At 37.4% G+C, this 13,649-nt stretch overlaps 1 pseudogene across 1 annotated transcript; it reads right to left on the bottom strand.

The window, feature by feature from the left end:
* Positions 1 to 7,104: 7,104 nt before the first annotated feature.
* LOC149177424 (protein NRT1/ PTR FAMILY 5.10-like) lies at positions 7,105 to 11,435 on the bottom strand (annotated as a pseudogene). Its single transcript, XR_016258108.1, has 4 exons — positions 10,392 to 11,435; positions 10,080 to 10,297; positions 8,951 to 9,468; positions 7,105 to 8,541 (listed from the first exon to the last, which is right to left on the bottom strand). The product of XR_016258108.1 is annotated as a protein NRT1/ PTR FAMILY 5.10-like (transcript).
* Between the last annotated feature and the right edge of the window lie 2,214 nt (positions 11,436 to 13,649).

Here is a 13,649-nt window from a genome sequence, read left to right on the forward strand (position 1 = left end):
CTTCTTCCACTTAACCCAAATTCTAGGCTTCCAACTAGCTTTCCTTCACCTCTTTTGAGCTTTAACCTTGTAAGCATGACATAAACTTGCAAACAATTAAATCATTCTTTGACAAAGCAAATCTAGTAAGAAAAAACCAGTGCTCTGATACCAACTTGATCTGAAATGGAGCAGATTAGTAATGTTGTTCTAATTCCCCATTCAAAATAAAACCCAAGATGTTTGTCATTTGCTTATAAAGTGCTTAAGAATTCATCAATTTTTGCTTCATTAATTGATTCCCTTGAGAGTTTATTATGTAAATGTTATAAACAATTTAACATAAAACATTTGTTAAACAATGGCAAAATAACAGCAAAAAACATCAAAATACATCACACAATACAGATATTTGATGAGGATTTCACCCCTCCTATGCTACGTCTCCTTGGTCCAGCTTCCAATGCTTAAGCCTTTCTATTATGTTCAAAATTACAACAAAAATGTGTTTACAATGCTCAAATGTCTCTGAAAACTATCTCAATGAGTTCATAATACTCAAAATGGCTATCTAGCCTCTTTTTGCATCCAATTTGGATAAAAATTGAAGAATATGTGACTTCTCCTAGTTCTCCCACTATTTGTTCCACAAATTCGCTCCAAAATCTGCTAACTAAGCGAGAATTCGACCCCGCCGCGAGCCATAACTTGTCGTCTGTATCACAAATCGCAATCGGCGAGGTTTGGCGGGATGAAGGTCTTGTTAACACGACTAAATGTTGTGATAATAATATTGCGGACCCGACGGGGATATAAACTGGAATTCATAACATCTCACATCTGGGAAATCTATCGCTCATCGCAATCGCCAATCTGTACAAGAACATAATCGGCGGTATCAGCAAACCCAACGGCATATAAACTGCAATACATAAACGTATCGCGTCCCGGAACTCATCGCATTTAGCTATCGGCAGATATGCCCTGTATCATATAAATATCTGCGGGTACTGGGTGCGATATGCAATTGTGATATATCGCATCGTAACCCTGACTGTACCGAGGGTCGATTCTATAACTCCTCCTTTCCTACAATTGCGATATGCGATATCGCAAATCACAATCGGCATTACGTGGGGACCAATTCTTAACCCGATCCACCTGCGAGCTGCAATATGCAATATGTGAGGGCCAATGGAAGTCTATCACTTGGCGCCTCCTCATTCGCTAGGACCTTTGCCACATCATCCCAATCCTGCCATGTAGACAAGTCAAAGTTGAACTTTGACTTGCTCTAACTTTTGCATACGAGCTCGGATTTGAGTGTCGTTTGTACCATTGGATTCAGAATGACGAGCTCTTCAATCTAAAGCTGAGTTTGACAAAATTCTGACACTTTTAATTTTTAACATAAACTTAAGCACCTGATCAATCAAGGGAAAGAAAACAAGGTCATAGATGCTCTTAGCAGAAGAGTACAGGTAAATTATATAGCAACTATGAGTTCTTATGGGACAAATTTACAAGATCGGATCTTGTAGGCAGGTCAGCAGGATGACAAGTATAGGGAGCTTAAGGACAGGTTACAGCAGGATATAGGAGATCAGGATGTGCACTGTCATTTAACAGCAAACGGTTTGGTCAAATTTAGGGACAAGATCTATGTGTCGAACAAAAGTGAGCTCAAAAAGTTGATATTGAAGGAATTTCATGCTAAGTCGTATTCAAGTCACCTACGATATTAAAAGACATTGACAACGATGAAAAAGTTCTATTATTGGCCGAATTTGAAGAGGGAAGTGGCAGAGTGTGTGGCTAGATGATTGGGTTTTCAACACGTAAAAGCGGAGTGTATGCATCCAAGTGGTCTACTACAGTCGATTTTGATTCCAAAGTGGAAATGGGAGGTCATTTCCATGGATTTCATTACAGAGTTTTCAAAGACATCTAGACAACATGATTTTATTATGGTTGTGGTTGACAGGTAGACAAAGGTAGCACACTTCATTCCTGTGAAGTCTACTTTCAGCTAATGATGTAGCACAAGTCTTCATCATATATGTAGGTTGCATGGTATACCGAAGAAGATTGTATCAGACAGAGATGTTAAGTTCACTTCTAGGTTCTAGAAAGAGTTATTTGCAAGATTGTGCACAAAGTTTGCCTTTAGCACAGCTTATCAGCCACAGACAAATGGACAGACAGAGAGGGTCAATGGGATTTTGGAGGACATGTTGAGAATGTATGTTATGCATCAACAATGAAAATGGGAAGAGTATCTTCCACTGGTAGAGTTTGCTTGGAACAATGGGTTAATCGAGAATCTTTGAAGATGAGTCTATTTGAAGTACTTTATGAGTGGAGTTGTAATACTCCCATCAATTGGAGTGATCCAGTGAACAGAGTATTGATAGGTTCGAACATGTTGGTAGAGATGGAACAAGAAATGCAAGTTATCAAGAAGAACCTAAAGGCAGCACAGGACAAGCAGAAAAGCTATGCAAATCAGCACAGGGTGTTTAAGGAGTTTCAGGTTGGGGAACATGTGTATTTGCGCATCAAACCCAAGAAGAGCTCCTTGAGGATTGGGTCATGTGCGAAGTTAACATCTCGTTATTATGGACCTTTCGAGATCCTTGAGAGGATTGGACCAATGGCTTATCGACTTGCACTGCCTCTGACAGTGAAATTCTGTGATGTTTTCCATGTGTCATTACTTAAAAAGTATGTAAAGGATGTTGATCATGTGATTCACTAGTCTATATTGCAGGGGGAACCAGAAGAGGAATTCCAGCGAGAACCTCAATGCATTTTGCAAAGAAAGATTCTCATGCTCCGGAACCGAGCAATCGAGCAGGTTAAATTTCAGTGGAGGCACTTTAGGCCCAATGAAGCTACATGGGAGATGGTTGACCATATGCAAGTTATGTATATTTCATTGTTTTCCAGTGGAGGCAAATGAGTTTTTGGTATATGTACATATTTATATATGGTTGTCATTGTAAATACTGGAACGAGTTATGTTATAAAGCTCCAATAAGCGATATGATTGTCATGTTGCTATGTTTCTCATGTTGGTATGCTTTCAACAGGTTGTTCATTGCAAATACTGCAACGAGCTAAGTTATAAAGCTCCATGGGCAGTATGTTTGGTTATCAGTGGTCTTGTTGGTTGTAGGTGTCATTGAACACCGAGGAAGGTGTTCTCCTAAGGGGGAGGGGTCTATAACATCCTTGGGTTAAAAATCCATGTAATAAAGTTTATAAAGGCAAAATAATAACCAAGGTCATGGGACATGTATTCCAAGATGAATGTTGGGAAAAGCATAGTGATGGGGATCACTTGTGATTAATCAATGGCTATGGAAATTGGCAAAGGCAATGGCAAAGGCTTTGGAAAGGCAAGAGGCCTTAATTGGCATTTTATTTATGAAAATAATGGAAATTAAGAGAAAAAGAAAGTGAAAAGTCACAGATTACAAGTGAGGAGGAAAATAATGGAAAAATGAAGAAAATAGAGGCATCATTAATAAAAAGGCTTTTGAGGATCAGTGCATAACTTTTTGTCAATTTCAGCCTCGAGCTCTCACTATTTTGTTATCTCTCTCATACTCTTCGACACTTAGAGTTTTCTTGGAGCACTCTTGGAGGAGTGTGGCATACTTTGGATTTGGAGCAAGAAGGAAAAGGAAAAGCAAGAAAGCGCACGAGGACAACGGGATCAACAGCTACAATGGGTTTCTCTTGTAGGTACCGAGTTGCATGTATGATTTCTTTGCTAGATTTGAAATGCATGGCATATGCATGTGGTTATTTGGTTATGATCTGTCATTGGCATAGGATTGTCTAGGTTGACAGTGGTTTTTCCTGGCCTTTCCATTTCCTGGATAGCCATGGTGTTGTGGGTTTTACCTTTTGTTTTTGGTTAGTGCTCATGTTCCTTATGGTTGTGGGTTGAGTTATTAGTTCCTCGAGCCTTGGTTGGAAAAACGCTCTAGAAGCCCTGTAACAGTTTGGGTTGAGTTACTAGTCCGGAAAGCCTTGGTTGGACAAGCGCTCTAGAGCCCTTGGTGGGTTGAGTTACTAGTCTTGGAGCCTTGGTTGGACAAACGCTTTGGAGCCCAACAATAGTTGTGGGTTTAGTTACTAGTCCTGGAAGCCGGGTTGGAACAAACACTCTGGAGCCCTGGACAACTTGGATGGACACTGATCTGGTGATGGTTAGCGATATCTGACCATGAGGTGGAATCACTGGTTGAGGGTTGAAGTGGTTTGGCCTCTGAAAGCCTTGGTTTGGTTTTTTTGGTTTATTCCATGAGATCCCACATTTATGCTTGGAATATGGCACAGGGGTGATTAGTTGAAAGAGAGATTTGATTCAACCCAATCTATGGTCGAGTGGTACGTGGAAGTCCCTGACTTAGGTGGATTTTGCATATGTTAATAAGAGCTCTTTTCCTCTTGTGTATTATGTGTAAATGTGTTTGTTATTACGTGATTTTAATGGTTGTTCTATCATTGTTAATCTGTTGGTTATATCTTTGTTATGAGCATGGTTTATCACAGACTTGAGTTATGGCTTTCAACATGTTTTGATTAGTAAATGAAATTTTAATGAATGTATGACGTAATACATAATAATGCAGCTATTGTGATAGGGCATCAAACTTTCTTGACAAATCTTAGATAAGTATGAGATCCGAAATGTTTCTCATGGTTAGGGTGAGTCAGGTTGGGTCCTTGTTCAACTTTTTCATTTGAGGCCTTGTGTTCTTGTTATTTATCATTTCTGAGAATTTCAGCAAGTTCTAGGCAGAGGCCTTTGTCCTAGACCTGAAAAAAGAGGCTCATATATCAAGGCCGTTGGCACAAAACTGCCTGAAAAAGACTGTAGTCACATGGAGGCCTTGTTGTGGGAGCGACTGGAGGGTTACAGTCACATGGAGGGCTTTTCATAGGAGTGATTGGCGGTCTAGTTCAATTAAGAAGCAAGTTAACTCAGGGGTTGGGCACCTGGAGTGGTTGGTTAGCCCCTGGGGGGGCCTGGAGTACCTGAGAAAGGTTAGTTTGGTTTTGGTTGTAGATTCCACTTCCTTAACTATACTTGGGGAGTTGAATCATATAATAGTAACTCTTCGTCACATATTTACCCCGGTGGACCGATTAGCTTGGGTAAGTGTAGGAGGGTGTTATTAAAACAAGAAACTTCAGATGCATGGGTTCGTTGATAATGAAAAGTCCATTTGTGCATATCTATTTACATTGTTTGAAGGAGTTGTGAGTTGGAGTAAGAGACAGTGAATGGATGCCCATTCCAGTATCGAAGTAAAGTTCATTGCAACACCAAAGAATTCCAAGCACATTTTTTTGTTGTAACAATCATGTAGAGGTTGCAACTGTTGGAAATCGAGAGGTTCTTCAATTTTTATCTTCGATTTCCATTACATGATAATTACTTGTGAAACTGTTAGCATTCTTATTAATATGTTTCTTTCATCATCAAGCAATTACCATAAAATATAAAGATCACAGAAAACAATAGAACAAAAGATATAGGCTACAAGCCAGGGAAAACCCCCTCCAAGGGGTAAACCCAGAAAATCTCTTCTTATAAAATCAGATCAAATGAGATATCCAAAGCCTATAATCACAAAAATTTCCGCCTCTAGATGCCAAGCTAAACCTTCCTTCTAATGGATTCATCAGCAAGAAACCAACAAGTGATATATCAAGGCAGATCATCCACAAACTCCAACTCCAAGAAGGAAATCCTTTCTTCCAGACTTCATCCAACACTTCTTTGTTGCCCTTCTCTGCAATATTTCAAACCAAATCCATCCAAGTGTTTGTGTCCAAATGAGCTCCATCTATCCTCTATTTACACAGTTCAGAGGGGTGTAAATAGACATGTCCATTAGGGCAAGGCCGATTTCACATGTAAGTCATTTGGCATCTAGAGGAGTTTTTGTCCTAAAATTTACATTTAAAAAAAAAAAAAAATCTTTTTCTTTTACAATAGGAACATAATAGGACTTTGACTCTTTGACTCAAAAACATAAAAGCACAAAGAGCATGCTTATCTAGAAAATAATAATAATTTATTTTTTTCCTTTTTTTTGTTTTTTACATAAAATACATAATGGTACAAATTATGAAGACCAAAACCAATTACATTCTCCAACAATAACAATTATGTAGATATATTGGACTTGAAACGGACCCATGCCTTTTTGTTACAATTAGAGTGGAATTGCATTTATCCATTGAAAAAACATATCAAGGTGAAATTCTACTATTTTAAAGAGGTATAATTGAGTCTAGTAAGGTATCAATACTTAAGGTTGGGACTTAAGGTAATGAAATACATTCTTCAACTAAAGCAATGGATAGGAGAAAATTTGCTTGGTGTAGCGGTAAGTTGGGTATTCAACCTTAAACAATGTACTGCCAAGTGGGAAATTGTTAGGATATTCCCAATTACATCATGTGCCACTAGCAGATTCTATTTGTATAGAGAATGTTCAAAGAAATCTTTGGATTACATTCTTGTATTTTAGAAGTGAAGTTGTTTCCAGATTGCATTCATAATTTTAGAAGAAACGCCATTTCTATGTTTGCACAATCTTTATAAAAGAAAAGAAATCAACAAGGTGAAAAATAATTTGTTCCCAATAAGGAAAAAAATCTTAGTTGTTGTATGTGCTTCTTTGCTATGGTTGCTATGTTATTTAAATTTCATCCTTATGTTGAATATATTTATGTTGCAAATTCTTATCCATTTGCTATATATAGGTTACAGTGAAAGTTTAACAATCATAACTCATAATCATCCCAAGTGAAGCCTAGCAATAGTACAGGTTACTCTTGTTAGGGAGCCCAAGGACCCAGGGATAACACAATAAATACTAATAGATAATGAACATGATGACAAAATCGAAAAATGAGAGTTATATATTGTAATTCTTTAAATTGAACAAGCTCATGGCTATTATTGAACCATGTGATTTAACTCACCCAATCAGAACCACCTAAGGTGGTGCTCTCATAACAAACACCCCTAATGGGTATGGGTGCAGTTGACATCAAGGCAAGTATCCATGTCAAGAGTGCCTTCTTAGTTTAACCTAACCTTCTTTACCTTCATTAATTATTTTAAAATGCATGTGAACTAATGATGCATCTACCATTAGGTTCTTTTGCACAATAGCTTTGCTGATAACAATATATATTTTAGATTTCTCATTTCTTCAATGTCATTTTTTTATACAGGCTAGAAGTGGAGCCAAGTGAGAAAAGTAAGTGAGCTAGACACCAAACTTGCTCAGTAAATCAAAGAACATTCTCGACTAACTTTGGATTAAACCTCCAATGCCAACTAAAGCTCCAGCTTTTAACAGAATTCCCGTTAATCTCAGTCTCATTAAATAGTGAAGGCCATTTGCTTTAGGCAAGTAACTGCGACATTTCTGTATAGGGTTACCTAAGCATCCTAAGAAGGGCTCCAAGATACACATGCACTGCATTTACAAACAAACACTCACTTATGATGGGACACTTTCAACATAGAATCGAGGATAACATGTTCTGTACCTAACTCTACAATTTGTCTTGCCTGAGAGTAATGCACTCTGCCTGAACAGGGAAACCTTAACAATTCCCTTAAATATCTCAACATATGCTCATGAATGAATAAGTGGCCTTTCGTTAAATGATTCGTTGTCCTCATAAGAAATATATTTTGTGGGATTTTTATACTGATAGCAGCTGGCTAAGAACATGTAAATGCAGAGATTTATTGCACTCAGAGAGGCTAGAAGCCAATAAAAGTAGTCTAAATGAGCTTTGTTCAGGTTGTTTGTGAACCAGCAACCCCCCTTGCTTCTGCAACTAAGCTTCTCAGTAATTGAAATAAGGATGCTGCTAATGAAACTAGAAACTCCTACAACACTCAGATACACAGCAATACCTAAGCTTTTCATAGTGTCTGGCATCTGATCATAAAAATACTCTTGGATTCCTACCATTGCAAATACATCCGCTATGCCAAATAGCACATATTGTGGAAGCAGCAGAAAAATGCTCAAGGGAATTGTTGCATTGGGCAGGTCTATCAGTCCATTGTCCTTTGCTACCTCGATTCTTCTAATCTCTATCAATGCAGCAACAATCATTGATATAATGGAGAAAAACATGCCAGTGCCTATCCTTTGCAGCATAGTTATCCCCCGTTCATTCCCTGTCAAGTGCCTTGCAATTGGAACAAAGATGCGGTCATAGACAGGCACCAGTAGGAGAATAGATAGGCTAGTAAAACATTGTAAGCTAGCAGCAGGGATCTCAAAATGTGTTCCAATCTTTCTATCCATTGTGCTCCCCTGTTTTGTGAAAAATGTTGAAGATTGTGCAAAGACAACCCCATACATTAAACATCCCATCCAAATTGGTAACAACCCAAGAACATCTTTCACCTCTTCAACCTCTTGGACTGTGCATAGTCGCCAATTGAAGGTTGTTTTGCACTCATGGTCCAACTCATCATCAACTGTAGCTTTGTCGAGAAACCTGGAAAATGAAGAATGAGGATATCCATCACAAATATCTTAGTTCATCTAAAATTGAACATAACAGAGTACAACCCACAAGCAGCAACAACAATAAGACTGAAATAAAATAGAAATGACTTAAGGATACACTATACCTTACACGTGGTCGGGAAGTCGCCATATCCTATACTCTATCCTTAAAATAAATTGCCAGTCCTCTTCGTACAAGAAGATTATTTCAATTACCAAGAGTTTCAATATTTTCCATGTCAAATGGCAAAACCACTGTGACTCCAATAAATTGGAGTCATGGCATTGGCCACTTTTAGCAATGTCAAACAATTTTTGTGGCAATTATTTCCTGTAGGTTTGTACTAATAAATGCAATATAACCAGATGTAAACTGAGCAAGACCAGAGAGGAATTACCTAAACTGATTAGTACGCAATTGCGGTCTTCTTGGCCCAAATATCAAAACTTCTCTTTCTTCAATGCGAGCTACGTTATTTTCTTCCTGATAAGAAGTGGAAACGTTCCACTTATAAAATGTTGCAACAAAGACATGAACAATTCGAGTAAGAGGACTACCACCAGGCAGTTTATGCCGGTAAAATCTTGTCCCACACAAGAAGATAAACAGTGCTATTGCCATAGTCACAGCAGGAATGCCAAATCCTAGGCCCCATCCGATATCGTCCTGAATATACGTGAGTACAGTGAATCCCGTAAGAGTACCAATGCAAATACCAAAATACCACCAGTTAAAGAATGAACTCTTATACTTATTCTCTTCCGGGTCATCCTCATCAAACTGATCGGCACCAAATGCTTGTAAACAGGGTTTGAAGCCTCCTTACCCCAAAGCAACCAAATAGATTGAGAAGAAGAAAATCCCAACCTGCTTCAGACTCGTCAAAGAGGCGGACAAAGTGACCAAAATAAATCCCTGTAACAATCCATCTCATGTAGTGTTTATTAGTCAGATTCCATGCACAAGATTAAGGCAGAAAAAGAACAATTATTTTCAAACCCTACTGTCCTTTTAAATAGGGGTTCAATTCACCCAAATATAGCAAAATCTTCCTGCGTCCATCAAAATTTGCATGAATCCACTGGGAAACTAATTATACAGATACAGAATTATCCATTGTTTAATGCTAGGGTCATGCCGGTAAATCCTGATCAACCCTACAAAGGGTTTGTACTTCAAGGTAGATTCTTGGAGAGTAAGGTTCTCGATGCCTTTAATGGGCTGGTCCTGCCTTAATAAGTCCTGAAGCAATCAGGTAAGGTCTTGTGCCAGTAATATGAGGTGTAAACTTTACTGACTGTTTAACTGTCCAAGAGTGTCCCATTTTTGTGTGGTCTGCCCTAGCCGTATGGCATGAGTTTCAAAGGAATAAAGTTCGGTGTAAATCCTTGATGGTTTTCATGGAACAGCGATTTGTCACAATTGGCACCTAAGCCCAACGAAGTCCACTTGTTGTATTGTATCTGCTTGGGGTATGCTTCTGAGATGACTTGGAAAAAACGGAAAAGGAAAAATAAAATACTAACCATCAAATATATGACAGATGAGACGACAATAGTCCAATAACGACCCAAATATGAATCTGCAACAAAAGCCCCCAGGAAAGGAAGCATGGACGCCACTCCTGACCAGTCATTCACATTCTTTGCAGCAGTAGCAGTACTCTCACTCAAAACATCTGTGAGGTAAGTCACCAAGTTTGAATGTATGCCTGTAAAGGCAAACCTCTCTGCTATCTCCACTCCTGTGAAGAAAATGATGATAAAATATGATCACCAAACACAAAAGATGTTACACCATTTAAGAGTTGAATGTGTGAGAGATAATTGAATTCATACCAATGATAAGAAGTGATGCTTTCCATCGTCCAGTATGATCTTTGCTAACAGAGCGTCCATGGAGATCCACTGATCCGTCTCCTACAAAACCACTGGATGATGATGGATGATGGTCTTCCATTGAATAATTCTTTGTAATAATAATGGCGAGAAGGTCGTTTTAAGGGCACCCACGTTGACTTTTTAAGTTACTCCTCATTTTATAGGTATGATGTTCCAGTCAACCCATAGGTGAATAGTGCTACATCCAACAGATGGCTACAAGGTAAACAACCATAAATGAAACCTTAGAATTTACATTTACTTTCACGGGCTTCCCAAGTAAGCTCACCCTAAACCTTATCCTTACATTTACTTTCGCAAACTTTCCAAGTAAGCGTCCCGGGCTGTTATAATCACCGGCTCTGCTTTTCCGTGAAGCTTTCTGCAACCCTAGCCTTCGGGTTCGTCCTGTGTGTCTCGGATCTCTTTCCTCAGCTTGGTTACAGGTTATGCTGCTCGAGGCCTCCTTTTTTTAAGTTCGTCTTTCTTCCGGAAAAGGGTTCTTATTGCTGGTGCAGAGGCCTCTAATGGCTTGAATAAATCTTTAAAAGGTGGGAATGTTCCAGAGCGCCTCGTCTCAGATGGATACTCTTGAATCTGTAATTGAACAGGCAGCTTCATCTTGGCTAGGAAGCTCTGCACCACGCGGTATTCTAGAATGTTTACTGGCGATTTCAACGGTCTTTGGCCACTAAGCTCCATAAGTGGATCTCCCAGGGTTGGAAGCCATTTCTTCGTGATGAATCTTATTTCTTATTTATCCTACTGTCCACCAGTTTTTGTTTTAAAGAATTTGTCTGCGCTGAGAAAAGATAGAATCCTCGAATCATCCATTCTGGCTGGCCCTGGTTTATGGGCCTAGGAGGCTTTTGCATGAATGGATACTACACTTTTTCTGATTCCTTCACTGTATCGGTTCGCCTCCCAATCTACGTTCGCACTTGTGGGGCTTCGAATCTTTAGACTCTAGACACTGAAAAAACTGACATCTTATATTTAGCTTCGTCAAAAACACTATGAAAAACCTGACATCTTGAATGAGGAATGAGCTGGCAGGTAAGATCCCAAAACAAAAATGTAGTATGGTTGGTTGGTGACTTAATTGTAAAGGGAAAATTGGACCTGACTTTTGGGGTTTGGAATCCATGTGCAGTAATTCTACTTATGAACATGGAAACAAAACATAATTTATTATTAAATAGAAGGGTACAGAAAAGCAGCACTACTAATTGTAAAAATGACATATTCATATGAAAAGCAAAAATTGGACTTAGAAAATCTTATAATCTTATATCTCTGGGTAGGGTTGGAATTTGACAGGTAAATTGTCGGTTATAAGGTGATTTGTTTGTCAAATACAGTTTAAAATTTTACAAGACCGTCAAAGTTTTTTGTTGAAATTGTGAAAACTAGCAAGAGAGGTGTGAAAACCGTCAAATTTGATAGGTGGGTCTGTTTTGAAATTCCAACCCTGCTCCCGGGGAGGGATTAAATTTGAATAGAAAGATTAGAAATGAATTCAATTGAATCATTTACTTATAATTTATATATAAATCATATAGATAGAATTGACCGGTGGGTCTGTTTTGAAATTTCAATGCTGCTCCGGGGGAAGTATTAAATTATAGAAAGGTTAGAAATGAAGTATTAAATTGAATAGAAATGTTAGAAATGAATTCAATTGAATCATTTACTTATGATTTATATATAAATCATAATGATAGAATTTAACACTGGCAATTTTCTTTTCATATCATCAATATCATTATTTACAATGAAAATGTTATTTACTCAATCTTTCAAAAAGTACAATAGATTTTGAAAGGAAATCAAAATATAATATTATTTTATGAATATTATTGTAATCTCAAATTTAAAAAACAACAAAAACTATATAATATTATTTTTGTTAGCAAAAATGAAAGAATACTAATTATTTAGCATTGAATTTTTTAAAATAAAGAATCATATCTGCATTGAATCAATTTCAATACCTAGTGCTTATTGTAGTGTCTTCATATTAAGTAGGTATAAAGAAGACACACATGTAATACTCATAAATGCAAGCAAGAATATCAAATAGTAAATGCAAGCAAGTCATGTACGCAATAAATACAATCAAGTTGAGTAGGAAATAAGATCTACAAGTGGAACCATGGAAATCCAAACCCCATATGATAGAGATTTGATTCTAATTGGAATTGTATCTCAAAAAGATTTACCGCAACCAAAGCTTCTATAATACATCTTACTAAGATATAATTTCAATATATAAATGATACATGAATGCATAGGTTCCATAACAAAAAGATCTTAATGTATAAAATTAATGATATTTCTTTTTTAGGATTATTATGATAAGGAGAAATTTGTTAACATTATTTGTTTTTTTAATATGTTATGGTACATAGAAAATGATTAATGAAAAATTTATAAAAAGAAAAAAACAAGTAAAACATATTATGAAAAAAATAATTACCTTTTAATTAAAAATTCATATATAATTTTCATTTCAAATTTTACAATTCATTTTTTATTTTATTTACATAAAAAATAATTTTATATTTTATAATAATAAACTCAAAAACTCAATAAAAAATAAAAAATAAAAAGCAATGACAACTTCAAATTGGGACCCCTGAACCCAAAGACAAAAGCATAAATGTATTTAATGGCATAAAAGCAACGCCACCGCTTGTAAAAGTGGCATGTTCATATAAAAAGAGAAATCAATGAAGCTCGGGGTGATAGGGATAAAAAGGTAAAGTCATAGTACATTTATCTGATTTGATTGTTTTTTAAGAAAAAAAAAAAAATTGACGTGTGATCGCTAAACAGGGGTTTACAGGGAGAGTTCGAGCTGGGAGAAACAGGGGTTTACAGTTCACGGAATTTTCAGACCTAGGGTTTGAAACTGGAAAGGAACAGGGTCAAAGTGGCAGAACTTTTCAAGAGGGGACAAAGGTGATGTTAGATTGCACCTAGGAGCCAAAGGTTTTTTCACTGTTGTTTTTCGAATCTAGAGGATAAGGATAGAATATTTGATGGTGGACCTTATTTCTTCGCTTCAGCGGGCCTCTATATGAGGCCTTGGAAACCCAACTTCGTGCCAGAAAAAGAAACCTTCAAGCAGGTGCCAGTCTGGATTCGCCTCTTCGCACTACCAATAGACTATTGGGGACATTCAGCTCTGAAACAGATAGGTGACAAGTTGGG

The sequence above is a fragment of the Pinus tabuliformis genome, chromosome 4_1, assembly GCF_031772625.1.
Source record: "Pinus tabuliformis cultivar Carrire ecotype Pingquan chromosome 4_1, CPIR1, whole genome shotgun sequence".
NCBI lineage: Eukaryota > Viridiplantae > Streptophyta > Pinopsida > Pinales > Pinaceae > Pinus > Pinus tabuliformis.